The sequence below is a fragment of the Ranitomeya imitator genome, chromosome 2 (assembly GCF_032444005.1).
Source record: "Ranitomeya imitator isolate aRanImi1 chromosome 2, aRanImi1.pri, whole genome shotgun sequence".
Classification (NCBI taxonomy): Eukaryota; Metazoa; Chordata; class Amphibia; order Anura; family Dendrobatidae; genus Ranitomeya; species Ranitomeya imitator.
Window position 1 is genome coordinate 181,383,319 of NC_091283.1, and position 18,057 is coordinate 181,401,375.

General features: G+C 45.2%; 1 protein-coding gene across 1 annotated transcript in view; it reads right to left on the reverse strand.

Moving 5' to 3' along the window:
• Positions 1-16,683, reverse strand: part of PHYHD1 (phytanoyl-CoA dioxygenase domain containing 1) — a 49,609-nt gene extending 32,926 nt beyond the window's left edge. Inside the window, exon 1 of the mRNA XM_069748181.1 lies at positions 16,628-16,683. The gene's annotated coding sequence lies outside the window, so the exon portion shown is untranslated. The remainder of the gene's footprint in view (positions 1-16,627) is intronic.
• Between the last annotated feature and the right edge of the window lie 1,374 nt (positions 16,684-18,057).

The following is an 18,057-nucleotide window of genomic DNA, read 5'->3' on the forward strand; positions in this document are numbered from 1 at the left end:
TCTCTTCATACCATGCACTGTCCTCCCTCCCCCACTGCATCTAGTTCACTCTCTGACTTTGAACCAGTTACAGAAGAAGAAGTAAGCAAGCTCCTTGCATCTTCTCGCCCGACCACTTGCACCAGTGACCCCATTCCGTCACATCTCCTCTAGTCCCTTTCCCCGGCTGTCACCTCTCACCTAACAAAAATATTCAACCTTTCCCTCACTTCCGGTATTTTTCCCTCCTCATTTAAGCATGCCCTCATACATCCATTACTTAAAAAACCATCCCTCGACCAAAACTGTGCCGCTAATTATACACCTGTCTCTAATCTTCCCTTCATCTCTAAACTCCTCGAACGCCTGGTCCACTCCCGTCTTACCCGCTATCTCTCAGATAACTCTCTTCTAGACCCTCTTCAATCTGGCTTCCGCTCTTTACACTCTACTGAAACTGCCCTCACTAAAGTCTCTAATGACCTACTAACAGCTAAATCTAATGGTCAATACTCCATGCTAATTCTCTTGGATCTCTCTGCAGCATTCGATACTGTGGATCATCAGCTCCTCCTCACTATGCTCCGCTCCATCGGCCTCAAGGACACCGTTCTCTCCTGGTTCTCCTCCTATCTCTCTGACCGATCCTTCACTGTATGTTTTGCTGGTTCCTCCTCCTCTCACCTTCCCCTTACTGTTGGGGTTCCTCAAGGATCAGTCCTAGGCCCCCTTCTCTTCTCTTTGTATACTGCCCCTATTGGACAAACAATCAGTAGATTTGGTTTCCAGTACCATCTCTATGCTGATGACACCCAATTATACACTTCTGCTCCTGATATCTCGCCTGCCTTATTAGAAAACACCAGTGATTGTCTTACCGCTGTCTCTAACATCATGTCCTCCCTCTATCTGACACTAAACCTGTCAAAAACTGAACTCCTCGTGTTCTCTCCTTCTACTAACCTACCTTTGCCTGACATTGCCATCTCCGTGTGCGGTTCCACCATTACTCCAAAGCAACATGCCCGCTGCCTTGGGGTCATCCTTGATTCTGACCTTTCATTCACCCCCCACATCCGATCACTGGCTCGCTCTTCTTATCTGCATCTCAAAAACATTTCTAGAATTCGCCCTTTTCTTACTTTCGACTCTGCAAAAACTCTTACTGTTTCACTTATTCATTCTCGTCTGGACTATTGTAACTCTCTACTAATCGGCCTCCCTCTTACCAAACTCTCCCCGCTCCAATCTGTCCTGAATGCTGCTGCCAGGATCATATTCCTCACCAATCGGTACACCGATGCCTCTACCTTGTGCCAGTCATTACACTGGTTACCCATCCACTCCAGAATCCAGTACAAAACTACTACCCTCATCCACAAAGCACTCCATGGCTCAGCACCACCCTATATCTCCTCTCTGGTCTCGGTCTACCACCCTACCCGTGCCCTTCGCTCCGCTAATGACCTCAGGTTAGCATCCTCAATAATCAGAACCTCCCACTCCCGTCTCCAAGACTTTACACGTGCTGCGCCGATTCTTTGGAATGCACTACCTAGGTTAATGCGATTAATCCCCAATCCCCACAGTTTTAAGCGTGCCCTAAAAACTCATTTGTTCAGACTGGCCTACCGCCTCAATGCATTAATGTAAGGATCCCTGTGTGGCCTATTTAAAAAAAAAAAAAAAAAAATTGTTCTCATTCACTTTATGCAGTTAATAGCCCTCTGTGTCTGTACTGTTACATACTTAGGCAGTTAACTGGTTCATGCAGCTTTACATGAACACCCGAGCCTTACACTATGGCTGGTCCGAATAACTATAGCATTTGTTACCATCCACCTCTCGTGTCTCCCCTTTTCCTCATAGTTTGTAAGCTTGCGAGCAGGGCCCTCATTCCTCCTGGTATCTGTTTTGAACTGTATTCCTGTTATGCTGTAATGTCTATTGTCTGTGCAAGTCCCCTCTATAATTTGTAAAGCGCTGCGGAATATGTTGGCGCTATATAAATAAAAATTATTATTATTATTATTATATAGAGTACAGTGTATATGTAATACAGTGATCACTAGTGACATCATACACAGGAGCTCTGTATATAGTGTATAGTGTACAGATAATATAGTGATCACCATTGATATCATACACAGGAGCTCTGTATACAGTATACAGTGTATAGTGTCAGTGTACAGGTAACATAGTGACTCACCAGTGACGTCTCTAGCTGAAGTCCTTCATCTTTGCGTTTCTTTTTAATCCAGCGCAGACCACCATCACTTTCAGCCAGGACTCGTCTCTGCATAAAATAACACAGTTATCTAGAGCACCGCTTCCAGAGCACATTCCCCACTTTTTCCCTTTCTTCCACACTACACATCTGAATACAGACGTTCACCCACCATTCATATATAATTGGTTATTATGCAACCCACCATTCCAAATGTAAATTATAATCCGCCACTGTGCCCCCACTATCTGTACATAGCCACTTTCCCCATCTACTATATAATTGTCTAAGGGTCACTTCCGTCTGTCCTTCTTTCTGTGACGGATATTCATTGGTCGCGGCCTCTGTCTGTCATGGAAATCCAAGTCGCTTATTGTTCGCGGCAAAACAGCCACGACCAATCAGCGACAGGCACAGTCCGGAAGAAAATGGCCGCTCCTTACTCCCCGCAGTCAGTGCCCGGCGCCCGCATACTCCCCTCCAGTCACCGCTCACACAGGGTTAATGCCGGCGGTAACGGACCGCATAATGCCATGGGTAATGCACTCCGTAACTGCTGCTATTAACCCCGTATGTCCCCAACTTTTTAATAATAAAAAAACAAAAAACCTGCTATTCTCACCCTCCGTAGTCCGCCGAGCCGCTCACGCCTCCCACCATCTTCCGTTCCCGGAGATGCATTGCGAAATTACCCAGAAGACTTAGCGGTCTCGCGAGACCGCTAAGTCATCTGGGTAATTTCCCAATGCATCCTGGGAAAGGAAGATGGCGGCAGCCGCGCGCGTATCGCCGGAGCTTCGGTGGATCCGGGGGGGTGAGTATATAACTATTTTTTATTTTAATTATTTTTTAATAGGGATATGGTGCCCACACTGCTGTATACTACGTGGGCTGTGTTAGATACCGCGTGGCTGCTATATACTACATAGGCAGTGTTATATACTATGTGGGCTGTGTGATATACTCCGTGGGCTGTGCTATATATATTACGTGGCCACTGTTATATACTGCGTGGGCAGTGTTATATACTACGTGGCTGCTATATACTGCGTGGGCAGTGTTATATACTACGTGGCTGCTATGTACTGCGTGGGCTGTGCTATATATTACGTGGCCAGTGTTATATACTGCGTGGCCTGTGTTATATACTGCATGGCTGCTATATACTGCGTGGGCTGTGTTATATAGTACGTGGCTGTGTTATATACTGCATGGCCACTGTTATATATTGCGTGGCCTGTATTAACGCATCGGGTATTCTACAATATGTATGTATATAGCAGCCACATAGTATATAGCAGAGGCCACGTAGTATTTGTCTGCTATATACTACATGGCTCCTATATACTACGTGGCCTGTGCTATATACTATGTGGCTGCTATATACATACATACATACATATTCTAGAATACCCGATGCGTTAGAATCGGGCCACCATCTAGTTTAACATGTAAATTAATTAGCACCGTTAATTAGCACCTGTACTCTTTCCCCCAATTTATTTCCAGTCACTTTATCCTCAACGACCCCACTATGTACCTCCAGCTCTAACCCTTACCCCGATTCATTATAGTTGCATGCCCTTTCTGCCTCAATTCATTGTCATGTCTTCTCTCTCTCCCACCCTCTATTCATTATCAACTGCTCTTCCCCACCTTCAAAATTCATTATTTGCTCTCCCCACCCCCACCTTCAATTGCTGTCCCCCGTCCCTCACTTGATGTGCAGTCCGCATCACCCCCACTTCATCATTTGCAGCCCACCTTACTTCATTATTTAGTCCCCTATCCCCCCTTCACTTCATCTGCAGTCCCCCTTACTTCATCATTTGCAGCCCCCTATCATTTCATCATGTGCAGTACCCCCTCAAACACACTCCATCATCTGCAGTCTCACCCATACCCCTTCCCCCCATCTCACCCATTTAAAAAAAAAAAATGTTTTTTTATACTTATCTCCGTCGTTCCCGGGGCGTCTAGTGTTGTCAGCAGTGAAGCAGCAGCTAGAATGTATGGGCTGCTGAGAGAACTTGACAGGAGCCCCTACATTCTAGCACATTCACTATTGAGACGGCTAGAATGTATGGGCTGTAGCCAGGACCTGCAGGGAGCCCATACATTCTAGCACATTCACTACTAGTACTGAGACGGCTAGAATGTATGGGCTGTAGCCAGGACCTGCAGGGAGCCCATACATTCTAGCTACCGCTGAGCAGGAGCTGCGCAGCCGACTAGGTGAGACGGCCGTGCACAGCTCCAAGAAGGCTCCCGGGCCCCGGCGCCGACGTGTGCACTGCAGTGCACAGTATTTTAGTGCACGATGGGGCCCGATCAGTAGCAGCACAACAGTGGAGCCCCGGATCTGCGGGCCCCTCTGTGTACTGCTGCTGACCGGGCCCCATACAGCAGTAAGGGCAGTAATGCCCTGATGGCTGGCCCTGGTGGCAACCAAAGCCCCCGTTACATGCATAACGGTAACCAAAGCTTTTCCACAACAATCACCCCAAAGCAGTATACAAAGATCCAGGGGTTCCTACAATCCCCACCATTCAGTATCCTCCTATAAAGCACTCCCAAGACACTGACACATCCAGCTTCAAACACCTCCTCTAACAGGTGGTGTCATCTTGTCTCCAGCGTACCATACTTAAAGGGACACTGTCACCTGAATTTGGAGGGAACAATCTTCAGCCATGGAGGCGGGGTTTTTGGGTGTTTGATTCACCCTTTCCTTACCCACTGGCTGCATGCTGGCTGCAATATTTGATTGAAGTTCATTCTCTGTCCTCCATAGTACACGCCTGCGCAAGGCAAGATTGCAGCGGGTAAGGAAAGGGTGAATCAAAAACCCCAAAACCCCGCCTCCATGGCTGAAGATTGTTCCCTCCAAATTCAGGTGACAGTGTCCCTTTAAATCATCTCAAAACCCCTAAGACCAGTATATGTGCATCCAGATCTGCTCTTCTGTGCAGGGCTGCTTACAAAATTCACCATTTTCAGATGTGCTCTTCATACCTGTTTGCTAGACCTGGAGCTAATGCACCAAGCTGGCAGACAGCCAGGAGCCACAATTCATGGGACCGCGAGCCACATGTGGCTCCCGAGCTACAGGTTGGGGACCCCTGCATTATAGGATAAGATGTCTACCTAAGGCAACTCTTAAAGCTGTAGCAATCAACTAAATGGAAACCCCCGAAGAGCCAACGGCGGCAAAAAAAATGAGCCCTTACCAGGCATGGGTATAGCACAGAAGTGTTCCACGTGACCCATATTCACTGACAGATTATTTTATTTAATTTTTAATAGGGGAGGAACACATGCACATTTCCTTGCCAGCAGTCCTCAGACTGGCACCATCTGTACCCGCTGCTCCAACATAAATAACAAAAGCAATTACAGCCCGCTTTATAAACAGATAAAAATCCTGTTCCTCTCCAGGACCAGTCTGACCGGAGTCCCGCAGAACAGCTTGGGTTGATTGTCTGGTTTTTCCACTCCAATGGGAATTTGTTGCCACACCGATATTTTCCATGAGGCTATAAAAAGAAAAAAAGTGTGTCCTCATTTCATCACATATAAAAGATCCTAACCGGCTTTCTGAACATTTCTGAAGCCATTGTAAGGGTTAAAGGTTTATTTTGAGGATACATTTTTTGGCACCATTTCCTTTCTATAGCCTTTCTACTGCTGCCAGCAGAGTGAGTCATCTAAGAATCTGTCAGTAAGGCTACTTTCACACTAGCGTTAACTGCAAGCCGTCACAATGCGTCGTTTTGCAGAAAAAACGCATCCTGCAAAAGTGCTTGCAGGATGCGGTTTTTCCCCATAGACTTGTATTGACGACACATTGCAACGGATTGCCACACGTCGCATCCGTCGTGCGACGGATGCGTCGTGCGGATGCGTTGTGCTTTGGCGGACCGTTGGGAGCAAAAAACGCTACATGTAATGTTTTTTGCTCCTGACGGACCGCTTTTTCCGACCGCGCATGCGCTGCCGGAACTCCGCCCCCACCTCCCAATGGGGCAGCGGATGCGCCGGAGAAATGCATCCGCTGCCTCCGTTGTGCAATGCGTTAAACGCTAGCATCGGAATCTCTGCCCGACGCATTGCGACGGGGAGATTCCGACGCTAGTGTGAAAGTAGCCTGAGCTCTTTCATAGTAAATGACAGTTTGTAACTCTTAATGACGAAGCTGAAGTTGGTTTCTTATTCGTTCAGTTTCTTATTCGGAGCTGAAGTTGGTTTCTTATTCGTCAGTTTCTTATTCGGCAATTTTTTCTTTTCTGTTTTTTAAAGGTTTAACAACTAAAAATAATCATCACAATAATAACATACAATGCAGTGAGGTGCCCTACTGTGAATACGCTTAAAAACGGCTACAAAAACAATAAAACTGGCACAAAAATGGGCATCAAAGTGGGCACCAAAGAGCGCTGAAGAAAGGGTTAAATGCCTTTGGGCCACTGATCTCACACTGCAGACATATAGAACAGGGCGCCCCACATCCAAACCAGTTATTTCCAGCCTGGCCCAAATGGGTTCTGGGCAACAGAACTGGCATCAAAGTGGGCAGACAGTAAATTTTGGACATATGAATAAGTAACTGATGTTTTTAAGGGGTTAAATGCCTTTGGGCCACTGATACGACACTTAAAATACACAGACAGTGATGCCCTGCATCAAACCCAGGTCCCTTCAACCTGGCCCAAATGGGTTCTGGGCACCAGAACTGGCATCAAAGTGGGCAAACAGCCCATTTTCACATATTTGAATAAGTAACTGATGTTTTTATGGGGTTAAATGCCTTTGGGCCACTGATACGACACTTAAAATACATAGACAGTGATACCCTGCATCAAACCCACGTCCCTTCAGCCTGGCCCAAATGGGTTCTGGGCACCAGAACTGGCATCAAAGTGGGCAAACAGCCCATTTCCACAGATTTGAATAAGTAACTGATGTTTTTAAGGGGTTAAATGTCTTTGGGCCACTGATACAACACTTACAATTCACAGACAGTGATGCCCTGCATCAAACCCAGGTCCCTTCAGCCTGGCCCAAATGGGTTCTGGGCACCAGAACTGGCATCAAAGTGGGCAAACACCCCATTTTCACAGATTTGAATAAGTAACTGATGTTTCTAAGGGGTTAAATGCCTTTGGGCCACTGATACAACACTTAAAATTCACAGACAGTGATGCTCTGCATCAAACCCAGGTCCCTTCAGCCTGGCCCAAATGGGTTCTGGCCACCAGAACTGGCATCAAAGTGGGCAAACAGCCCATTTCCACAGATTTGAATAAGTAACTGATGTTTTTAAGGGGTTAAATGCCTTTGGGCCACTGATACAACACTTACAATTCACAGACAGTGATGCCCTGCATCAATCCCAGGTCCCTCCAGCCTGGCCCAAATGGGTTCTGGGCACCAGAACTGGCATCAAAGTGGGCAAACACCCCATTTTCACAGATTTGAATAAGTAACTGATGTTTCTAAGGGGTTAAATGCCTTTGGGCCACTGATACAACACTTAAAATTCACAGACAGTGATGCCCTGCATCAAACCCAGGTCCCTTCAGCCTGGCCCAAATGGGTTCTGGGCACCAGAAATGGCATTAAAGTGGGCAAACAGCCCATTTTCTTAGATTTGAATAAGTAACTTAAAAACATCAGTTACTTATTCAAATCTGTGAAAATGGGCTGTTTGCCCACTTTGATGCCAGTTCTGGTGCCCAGAACCCATTTGGGCCAGACTGAAGGGACCTGGGTTTGATGCAGGGCATCACTGTCTGTGTATTTTGTGCATCAGATCAGTGGCCCAAAGGCATTTAACCCCTTAAAAACATCAGTTACTTATTCAAATCTAAGAAAATGGGCTGTTTGCCCACTTTGATGCCAGTTCTGGTGTCAAGAACCCATTTGGGCCAGACTGGAGGGACGTGGATTTGATGCAGGGCATCACTATCTGTATATTTTAAGTGTCAGACCAGTGGCCCAAAGGCATTTAACCCCTTAAAAACATCAGTTACTTATTCAAATCTGTGAAAATGGGCTGTTTGCCCACTTTGATGCCAGTTCTGGTGCCCAGAACCCATTTGGGCCAGGCTGGAGGGACGTGGATTTGATGCAGGGCATGATTATCTGTATATTTTAAGTGTCAGATCAGTGGCCCAAAAGGCATTTAACCCCTTAAAAACATCAGTTACTTATTCAAATCTAAGAAAATGGGCTGTTTGCCCACTTTGATGCCAGTTCTGGTGCCAAGAACCCATTTGGGCCAGGCTGGAGGGACGTGGATTTGATGCAGGGCATTACTATCTGTATATTTTAAGTGTCAGATCAGTGGCCCAAAGGCATTTAACCCCTTAAAAACATCAGTTACTTATTCAAATCTAAGAAAATGGGCTGTTTGCCCACTTTGATGCCAGTTCTGGTGCCCAGAACCCATTTGGGCCAGGCTGAAGGGATCTGCGTTTGATGCAGGGCATCACTGTCTGTGAATTGTAAGTGTTGTATCAGTGGCCCAAAGGCATTTAACCCTTAAAAACATCAGTTACTTGTTCAAATCTGTGAAAATGGGCTGTTTGCCCACTTTGATGCCAGTTCTGGTGGCCAGAACCCATTTGGGCCAGGCTGAAGGGACCTGGGTTTGATGCTGGGCATCACTATCTGTGTATTTTACGTGTCAGATCAGTGGCCCAAAGGCATTTAACCCCTTAAAAACATCAGTTACTTATTCAAATGGCAAAAATTGACTGTCTGCCCACTTTGATGCCAGTTCTGATGCCCAGAACCCATTTGGGCCAGGCTGGAAATAACTGGTTTGGATGTGGGGCGCCCTGTTCTATATGTCTGCAGTGTTAGATCAGTGGCCCAAAGGCATTTAACCCTTTCTTCAGCACTCTTTGGTGCCCACTTTGATGCCCATTTTTGTGCCAGTTTTATTGTTTTTGTTGCCGTTTTTAAGTGTATTCACATCAGGGCTCCTTGCTGCATTGTCTTTTATTATTGTGATGATCATTTTTAGTTGTTAAACCTATAAAAAACAGAAAAGAAAAAAATGGCGAATAAGAAACTGACGAATAAGAAACCAACTTCAGCTCCGAATAAGAAACTGAACGAATAAGAAACCAACTTCAGCCTCGTCTCTTAATATCTGTTTCTGAGCTCCTCTCAGCTGATGTACAGTGGCATACCGCTAATAGCAGCAGACCACATGGCCGCTGTGGGGCAAGCGAGTCGGAGGGGCCTGGTGCCAGCATCGGGGAACCCCACCTGGCATCGCACTTTCAACTGCATCGGCATCCTGGATGGCGAAACAGTTTAAAGCAATGACGCAAAAGGCAGCAGTCAACTCCCTCCTGCATCATTCTCCCTCTGCGTTTTACATCAGCGCAGCGGGTATGATGATGTCATTACATCGCGCCCGCTCCGCCAAGTAGTGCGGAGCTTCAGTACACCTGCTGAGAACAGAGCAGCAAGAAAACAGAGAGGAGTATTTTTTTTTCTTTTTCTAAATCAACGGGGGCCCTGTAAAGAGTTTACAGGGCTATGTGGGGGCCATTATACTATTTGGAAGGCTATATTGGGGCTGTTATACAGTTTACAGAGCTATTTGTGTCCCCTTATACTGTTTGCAGGACTATGTGAGGGTCATTATACTAATTTGGAGGGCTATGTGGGGGGCATTATGCTATTTGGAGGAATATTTGGGGCCATTATACTGTTTGGACAGCTACGTGGAGGCCAGTATACTGTTTGGAGAGCTAGTGGGGTCTATTATACTGTGTGTGGGCCATCATGCAATATGAAGGGTTGTGTAGGGACCATTCTACTGTGCGTAGGGTTGTAAGGGCCGTTATACTATATGGAGGGCTTTGTCAGGGGCATCATACTGTGTTGGGATCACGATATGGTGCAAAATACTTTGTGGTGTGGGGTAATGTAGGGTGATCAGACTGTGTGTCTGGAGGGTGCTGTGTAGGAATTCACTGTGGGGGGAGGGTGTATCATACTCTGAGAGCACTTTTATTGACATCATACTGTATGGGGGCCATTAAAGGGGTATCTTAATGCGTGGGAACACCAAGGGGCTTCAGTAGGAGAAAAATTTGTAAGGACTTTAACCCCTTCAAGTCGCGGCCCTTTTTCATTTTTGCGTTTTCGTTTTTCACTTCCCTCCTTCCCTGAGCCATAACTTTTTTATTTTTCCGTCAATATGGTCATGTGAGGGCTTATTTTTTGCGGGACAAGTTGTACTTTTGAACGACACCATTGGTTTTACCATGTCTTTTACTAGAAAACGGGAAAAAAATTCCAAGTGCGGTGAAATTGCAAAAAAAGTGCAATCCCGCACTTGTTTTTTGTTTGGCTTTTTTGCTAGGTTCCCTAAATGCTAAAACTAACCTGATATCATGATTCTCCAGGTCATTACGAGTTCATAGACACCTAACATGACTAGGTTATTTTTTATCTAAGTGGTGAAAAAAAATTCCAAACTTTGCTAAAAAAAAAAAAAAGTGCCATTTTCCGATACCCGTAGCGTCTCCATTTTTCGTGATCTCGGGTTGGGTGAGAGCTTATTTTTTGCGTGCCGAGATGACGTTTTTAATGATACCATTTTTGCGCAGATACGTTCTTTTGATCGCCCGTTATTGCATTTTAATGCAATGTCGCGGCGACCAAAAAAAAACGTAATTCTGGCGTTTCGGATTTTTTTCTCGCTACGCCGTTTAGCGATCAGGTTAATGCTTTTTTTTAATTGATAGATCGGGCGATTCTGAACACGGCGATACCAAATACGTGTAGGTTTGGTTTTTTTTTTATTGTTTTATTTAGGATGGGGCGAAAGGGGGGTGATTTAAACTTTTATATTTTTTATATTTTTTTCATATTTTTAAAAACATTTTTTTTTTTACTTGTGCCATGCTTCAATAGCCTCCATGGGAGGCTAGAAGCTGGCATAGCCTGATCCTGATCGGCTCTGCTATATAGCAGCGATCATCAGATCGCTGCTATGTAGCAGAAATGCAGGTGTGCTGTGAGCGCCGACCACAGGGGGGTGCTCACAGCAGATCTGCATCAGTAACCATAGAGGTCTCAAGGACCTCTATGGTTACCTTCCTGATGCATCGCCGACCCTCGATCATGTGACGGGGGTCGGCGATGACGTCATATCCGGCCGCCCGGCCGGATGCGGTAGTTAAATGCCGCTGTCTGTGTTTGACAGCGGCATTTAACAGGTTAATAGCGGCGGGTGAATAGCGATTTCACCCGCCGCTATTGCGCGCACATGTCAGCTGTACAAAACAGCTGACATGTCGCGACTTTGATGTGGGCTCACCGCCGGAGCCCACATCAAAGGGGGATTCACGGCATGCGCAGTAGATGTACGGCGCATGTCGTGAAGGGGTTAAAGTTGTGCGATATGCTTTTCTGTGACTCAGCCAAATATTACATTTTATTTGGGGGGAAGGGGAGGTGGGAGGGGGGTAGACTTTTGCTATGGGGCCCCATGATTTCTTTGTACAGTACAGACCAAAAGTTTGGACACCTTCTCATTTAAAGATTTTTCTGTATTTTCAGGACTATGAAAATTGTACATTCACACTGAAGGCATCAAAACTATGAATTAACACATGTGGAATTATATACTTAACAAAAAAGTGTGAAACAACTGAAATTATGTCTTATATTCTAGGTTCTTCAAAATAGCCACTTTTTGCTTTGATGACTGCTTTGCACACTCTTGGCATTCTCTTTCACTTCACAGGTGTGCTCTGTCAGGTTTAATAAGTGGGATTTCTGGCCTTATAAATGGGGTTGGGACCATCAGTTGTGTTGAGCAGAAGTCTGGTGGATACACAGCTGATAGTCCTACTGAATAGACTGTTAGAATTTGTATTATGGCAAGAAAAAAGCAGCTAAGTAAAGAAAAACGAGTGGCCATCATTACTTTAAAAAATGAAGGTCAGTCAGTCCGAAAAATTGAGAAAACTTTGAAAGTGTCCCTAAGTGCAGTGGAAAAAACCATCAAGCGCTACAAAGAAACTGGCTCACATGAGGACCGCCCCAGGAAAGGAAGACCAAGAGTCACCTCTCCTTCTGAGGATAAGTTTCTCCGAGTCACCAGCCTCACAAATCGCAGGTTAACAGCAGCTCAGATTAGAGACCAGGTCAATGCCACACAGAGGTCTAGCAGCAGACACATCTCTACAACAACTGTTAAGAGGAGACTTTGTGCAGCAGGCCTTCATGGTAAAATAGCTGCTAGGAAACCACTGCTAAGGACAGGCAACAAGCAGAAGAGACTAGTTTGGGCTAAGGAACAAAAGGAATGGAAATTAGCCCAGTGGAAATCTGTGCTTTGGTCTGATGAGTCCAAAATTGAGATCTTTGGTTCCAACCACCGTGCCTGCCTGGTTCCCACCATGAAGCATGGAGGAGGAGGTGTGATGGTGTGGGGGTGCTTTGCTGGTGACACTGTTGGGGATTTATTCAAAATTGAAGGCATACTGAAGCAGCATGGCTACCACAGCATCTTGCAGCGGAATGCTATTCCATCCGGTTTACACTTAGTTGGACCATCATTTATTTTTCACCAGGACAATGACCCCAAACACACCACCAGGCTGTGTAAGGGCTATTTGACCAAGGACGAGAATGATGGGGTGCTACGCCGGACCTGAACCCAATCGAGATGGTTTGGGGTGAGCTGGACCGCAGAGTGAAGGCAAAAGGGCCAACAAGTGCTAAGCATCTCTGGGAACTCCTTCAAGATTGTTGGAAGACCATTCTCGGTGACTACCTCTTGAAGCTCATCAAGAAAATGCCAAGAGTGTACAAAGCAGTCATCAAAGCAAAAGGTGGCTACTTTGAAGAACCTAGAATATAAGACATAATTTGAGTTGTTTCACACTTTTTTGTTAATTATATAATTCCACATGTGTTAGTTCATAGTTTTGATGCCTTCAGTGTGAATATACACACTTCACCAAATTTTCATAGTCATGAAAATACAGAAAAATCTTTAAATGAGGGGTGTCCAAACATTTGGTCTGTACTGTATATCCCTGCTGATGTACAGGTCCTTCTCAAAAAATTAGCATATAGTGTTAAATTTCATTATTTACCATAATGTAATGATTACAATTAAACTTTCATATATTATAGATTCATTATCCACCAACTGAAATTTGTCAGGTCTTTTATTGTTTTAATACTGATGATTTTGGCATACAACTCCTGATAACACAAAAAACCTGTCTCAATAAATTAGCATATCAAGAAAAGGTTCTCTAAACGACCTATTACCCTAATCTTCTGAATCAACTAATTAACTCTAAACACATGCAAAAGATACCTGAGGCTTTTATAAACTCCCTGCCTGGTTCATTACTCAAAACCCCCATCATGGGTAAGACTAGCGACCTGACAGATGTCAAGAAGGCCATCATTGACACCCTCAAGCAAGAGGGTAAGACCCAGAAAGAAATTTCTCAACAAATAGGCTGTTCCCAGAGTGCTGTATCAAGGCACCTCAATGGTAAGTCTGTTGGAAGGAAACAATGTGGCAGAAAACGCTGTACAACGAGAAGAGGAGACCGGACCCTGAGGAAGATTGTGGAGAAGGACCGATTCCAGACCTTGGGGAACCTGAGGAAGCAGTGGACTGAGTCTGGTGTGGAAACATCCAGAGCCACCGTGCACAGGCGTGTGCAGGAAATGGGCTACAGGTGCCAAAATGGGCTACAGAGAAGCAGCACTGGACTGTTGCTAAGTGGTCCCAAGTACTTTTTTCTGATGAAAGCAAATTTTGCATGTCATTCGGAAATCAAGGTGCCAGAGTCTGGAGGAAGACTGGGGAGAAGGAAATGCCAAAATGCCTGAAGTCCAGTGTCAAGTACCCACAGTCAGTGATGGTGTGGGGTGCCATGTCAGCTGCTGGTGTTGGTCCACTGTGTTTCATCAAGGGCAGGGTCAATGCAGCTAGCTATCAGGAGATTTTGGAGCACTTCATGCTTCCATCGGCTGAAATGCTTTATGGAGATGAATATTTCATTTTTCAGCACGACCTGGCACCTGCTCACAGTGCCAAAACCACTGGTAAATGGTTTACTGACCATGGTATTACTGTGCTCAATTGGCCTGCCAACTCTCCTGACCTGAACCCCATAGAGAATCTGTGGGATATTGTGAAGAGAAAGTTGAGAGACGCAAGACCCAACACTCTGGATGAGCTTAAGGCCGCTATTGAAGCATCCTGGGCCTCCATAACATCTCAGCAGTGTCACAGGCTGATTGCCTCCATGCCACGCCGCATTGAAGCAGTCATTTCTGCCAAAGGATTCCCGACCAAGTATTGAGTGCATAACTGAACATTATTATTTGATGGTTTTTTTGTTTGTTATTAAAAAACACTTTTATTTGATTGGATGGGTGAAATATGCTAATTTATTGAGACAGGTTTTTTGGGTCATCAGGAGTTGTATGCCAAAATCATCAGTATTAAAACAATAAAAGACGTGACAAATTTCAGTTGGTGGATAATGAATCTATAATATATGAAAGTTTAATTGTAATCATTACATTATGGTAAATAATGAAATTTAACACTATATGCTAATTTTTTTAGAAGGACCTGTATAACCACAGACCACATCAAAGTTGAAAGGGCAGATAAACAACAGTCTGTAAAAGCAGAAGGATTCAAATGTTTTAGTGAAACCCTATTACAAAAATATTTTTCAACCCCAAATACATGCATTTACATAAAAGTAAATAATTGTCCCCATAGTGGACAACACCTTTAAGTACAGTCTTTAACCTCACCTTCCCAGGAACCCACCCACCCCTCTTGGAAACAACCCCCTATCAGTCCAGAAGTCCCGGAAATCTGGGGCATTTGCCAAGCATGACATTGTGGGAAAATAAAATGATCAAGCAGGTGGAATTTCAATCTGCCTGATCCCATTGCTTTTCTTTCCAGAGATAAGCCTCCTGTCTCCCCCTTTTCTGTTACATAGCAGTAACTTGGTCTTATGTCTATAATCAGCATACATTTTTTTTAAAGAAGGTTTTATCTCAGAAGATAAAATTATCTGAAAATAGCTTTTAATGGCAAAAAATAAGTGTAAAGAAGAAAAAAAGTTGGAGGGATGAGAAAGGCTCATTGTAAGTGCAGAGCAGCGAGTTCCCTAGAGCATGCTGGGTATGTGTATGTCACCCTAGTAATAGGTTACCATTGGTTATGAAGTCTACTGCCCCCTGTCTGTGTATGGCGGTATTACAGATGCAAGTCCCAATCCCCACCGAACCGTATCAACTGCAGGAAGCCCAGGTTGCTGCCAGATGATTGGATAGCAGAAAGTGACAAAGGGGAACACCATATAAAATCCTGATATGCTAATTACATTAATCACCTTTTTAGTGAACTATGAGCAAGATGATTTGAGGAGGCTGAGACCCTCACCAACCCCGAGAATGGCAGCACAAAGTTCCCTGTCCGAGCAGAGCAGTAGTGAGCATGTGCGACTACCACCTACAGACCATGAATGGAGTGATGGTCACACACGCTCACTTCTGCTCCTTTCACGCACTGGGATTTAAGACACCTGTTTGTGGGATCGATGGGAGTCTCAGTAGCCAAACCGCCAACGATCATGAATGTATCATCTACCTCGTCCATAGGGAATATATGTTTGTGGATTATGGGACCTTTTTATTACCCTGTTACATCAAACAAGGGTGGAGGGTCTCCCCTCTATTAGCCAGAGATCTCAAAGTGACTATTATATGGTGGTATGGAAGCCACCTACATTTACCCTCTAAAGCTGGTTCCATCAGCCGGGCCTCCAGTGATCAGCTCATCTCTTGGGTGGGAGCTGTAATACCCAACATAGACTATTGACAAGAGGGGCGCTGTTTCCATTACAAAGAGAAAAAAAACCTCAATTTTATCCTTATAATGTCTATAGTTGTCTCAAGATCCAATCTGGAGAACAGGTCACTCAGACACTATTCAGGGAACACTTATGGTCCTGACCTGGACATTCAGAGACACTGTTGCACAAGGCAGTGGCTCCGGTTTCCGGACATTAGTACCGAATGTTGGTTTTGTACAAATATCCTGTCAATTAGGATTTTTCAGGCCATTCCCACTACTTGATCTCTGATCTAGGTTTGTTAGCATCCAAGGCCTCATTGACCTCATTCCGTACGGCTCCCATAGAACTCTATGGCCAATACAGTACAGATGTATTTTGGTGGAATTCTTCCCTAGTACTGGCCCCATTGTCCATGATACCGTCCATGTATTCTCATACGTATGCCTCCGTGCACCATGTATTAGATCCCTAAAGATGGAGCCTGTGTGAAGAGAAGAGACCTGTCACTTCCCATAGATATGTATATTTTTACCTGGTGTAAAGGACGCTGTCCTCCTGAATTCGGCGCGGTTTTTCTTTTGTTCCTGCACTTCTCCGTTCCTGAGATACGGCCTCTTCTTCCCTTTATAAAAACCTAGTCGTTTGTAGCTAAGAGGGCGTGAACACTTCTTGCGGACCACACCCACTTGTTAACAAAACTAGATTTTTATACAAGTAAGACGAGGCCATATCTCGGAAACAAAGAGGCGCAGAAACACAAGAAAAACAATGCCGGATTCAGGAGGACAGCGGCATTTACACAAAGTTAAAAAAAAACACCTTTTTTTTGGCAAGTGACAGGCCGCCTTTAAAGGGACTCTGTCACCTGAATTTGGCGGGACTGGTTTTGGGTCATATGGGCGGAGTTTTCGGGTGTTTGATTCACCCTTTCCTTACCCGTTGGCTGCATGCTGGCTGCAATATTGGATTGAAGTTCATTCTCTGTCCTCCATAGTACACGCCTGCGCAAAGCAATCTTGCCTTGTGCAGGCGTGTACTATGGAGGACAGAGAATGAACTTAAATCCAATATTGCAGCCAGCATGCAGCCAGCGGGTAAGGAAAGGGTGAATCAAACACCCAAAAACTCCGCCCATATGACCCAAAACCAGTCCCGCCAAATTCAGGTGACAGGTTCCCTTTAAGTGAACAATGTTGGTACAAACAAATAATTATGTGGTAGATTTTTGGTGCGGACCTTGCACAGTCATCTGAACATACCCTTAGGCTAATGATCGCCAACCTTTGACTCACCAACTGTTGCGGGGAAAACAAAAAGTATCCCTCAGCTGCATGTGGCAGGCCATGCTGGGAGTATGGCAAACGCTAGAGCCACAGGATAGGAATCTTCAGTATATCAATACAGAAAGTCTTAAAGGAACACTCCAAGCAAAACAGACTGCATTTAAGGGTACCGTCACACAGTGAAATTTTGATCGCTACGACGGCACGATTCGTGACGTTCGAGCGATATATCTGTGACGTTCGAGCGATATCGCAATGTCTGACACGCTCCTGCGATCAGGGACCCCGCTGAGAATCGTACGTCGTAGCAGATCGTTTGAAACTTTCTTTCGTCGTCTAGTGTCCCGCTGTGGCGGCATGATTGCATGGTGTAACATATATCGTATACGATGTGCGCATAGTAACCAACGGCTTCTACATCGCACATACGTCATGAAATTATCGCTCCAGCGTCGTAGATTGCAAAGTGTGACAGCAGTCTACGACGCTGGAGCGATATTGTTACGACGCTGGAGCGTCACGGATCGTACCGTCGTAGCGATGAAAATTGCACTGTGTGACGGTACCCTTACCCTAGTGCAAATCTGCATGACACAAGTATTCACACACCAACAAAGGAGATCATTCCTGTGCCATGCTCCGCCCACTGAGGACCTGCACTGGGGATAGCATGGAGAAT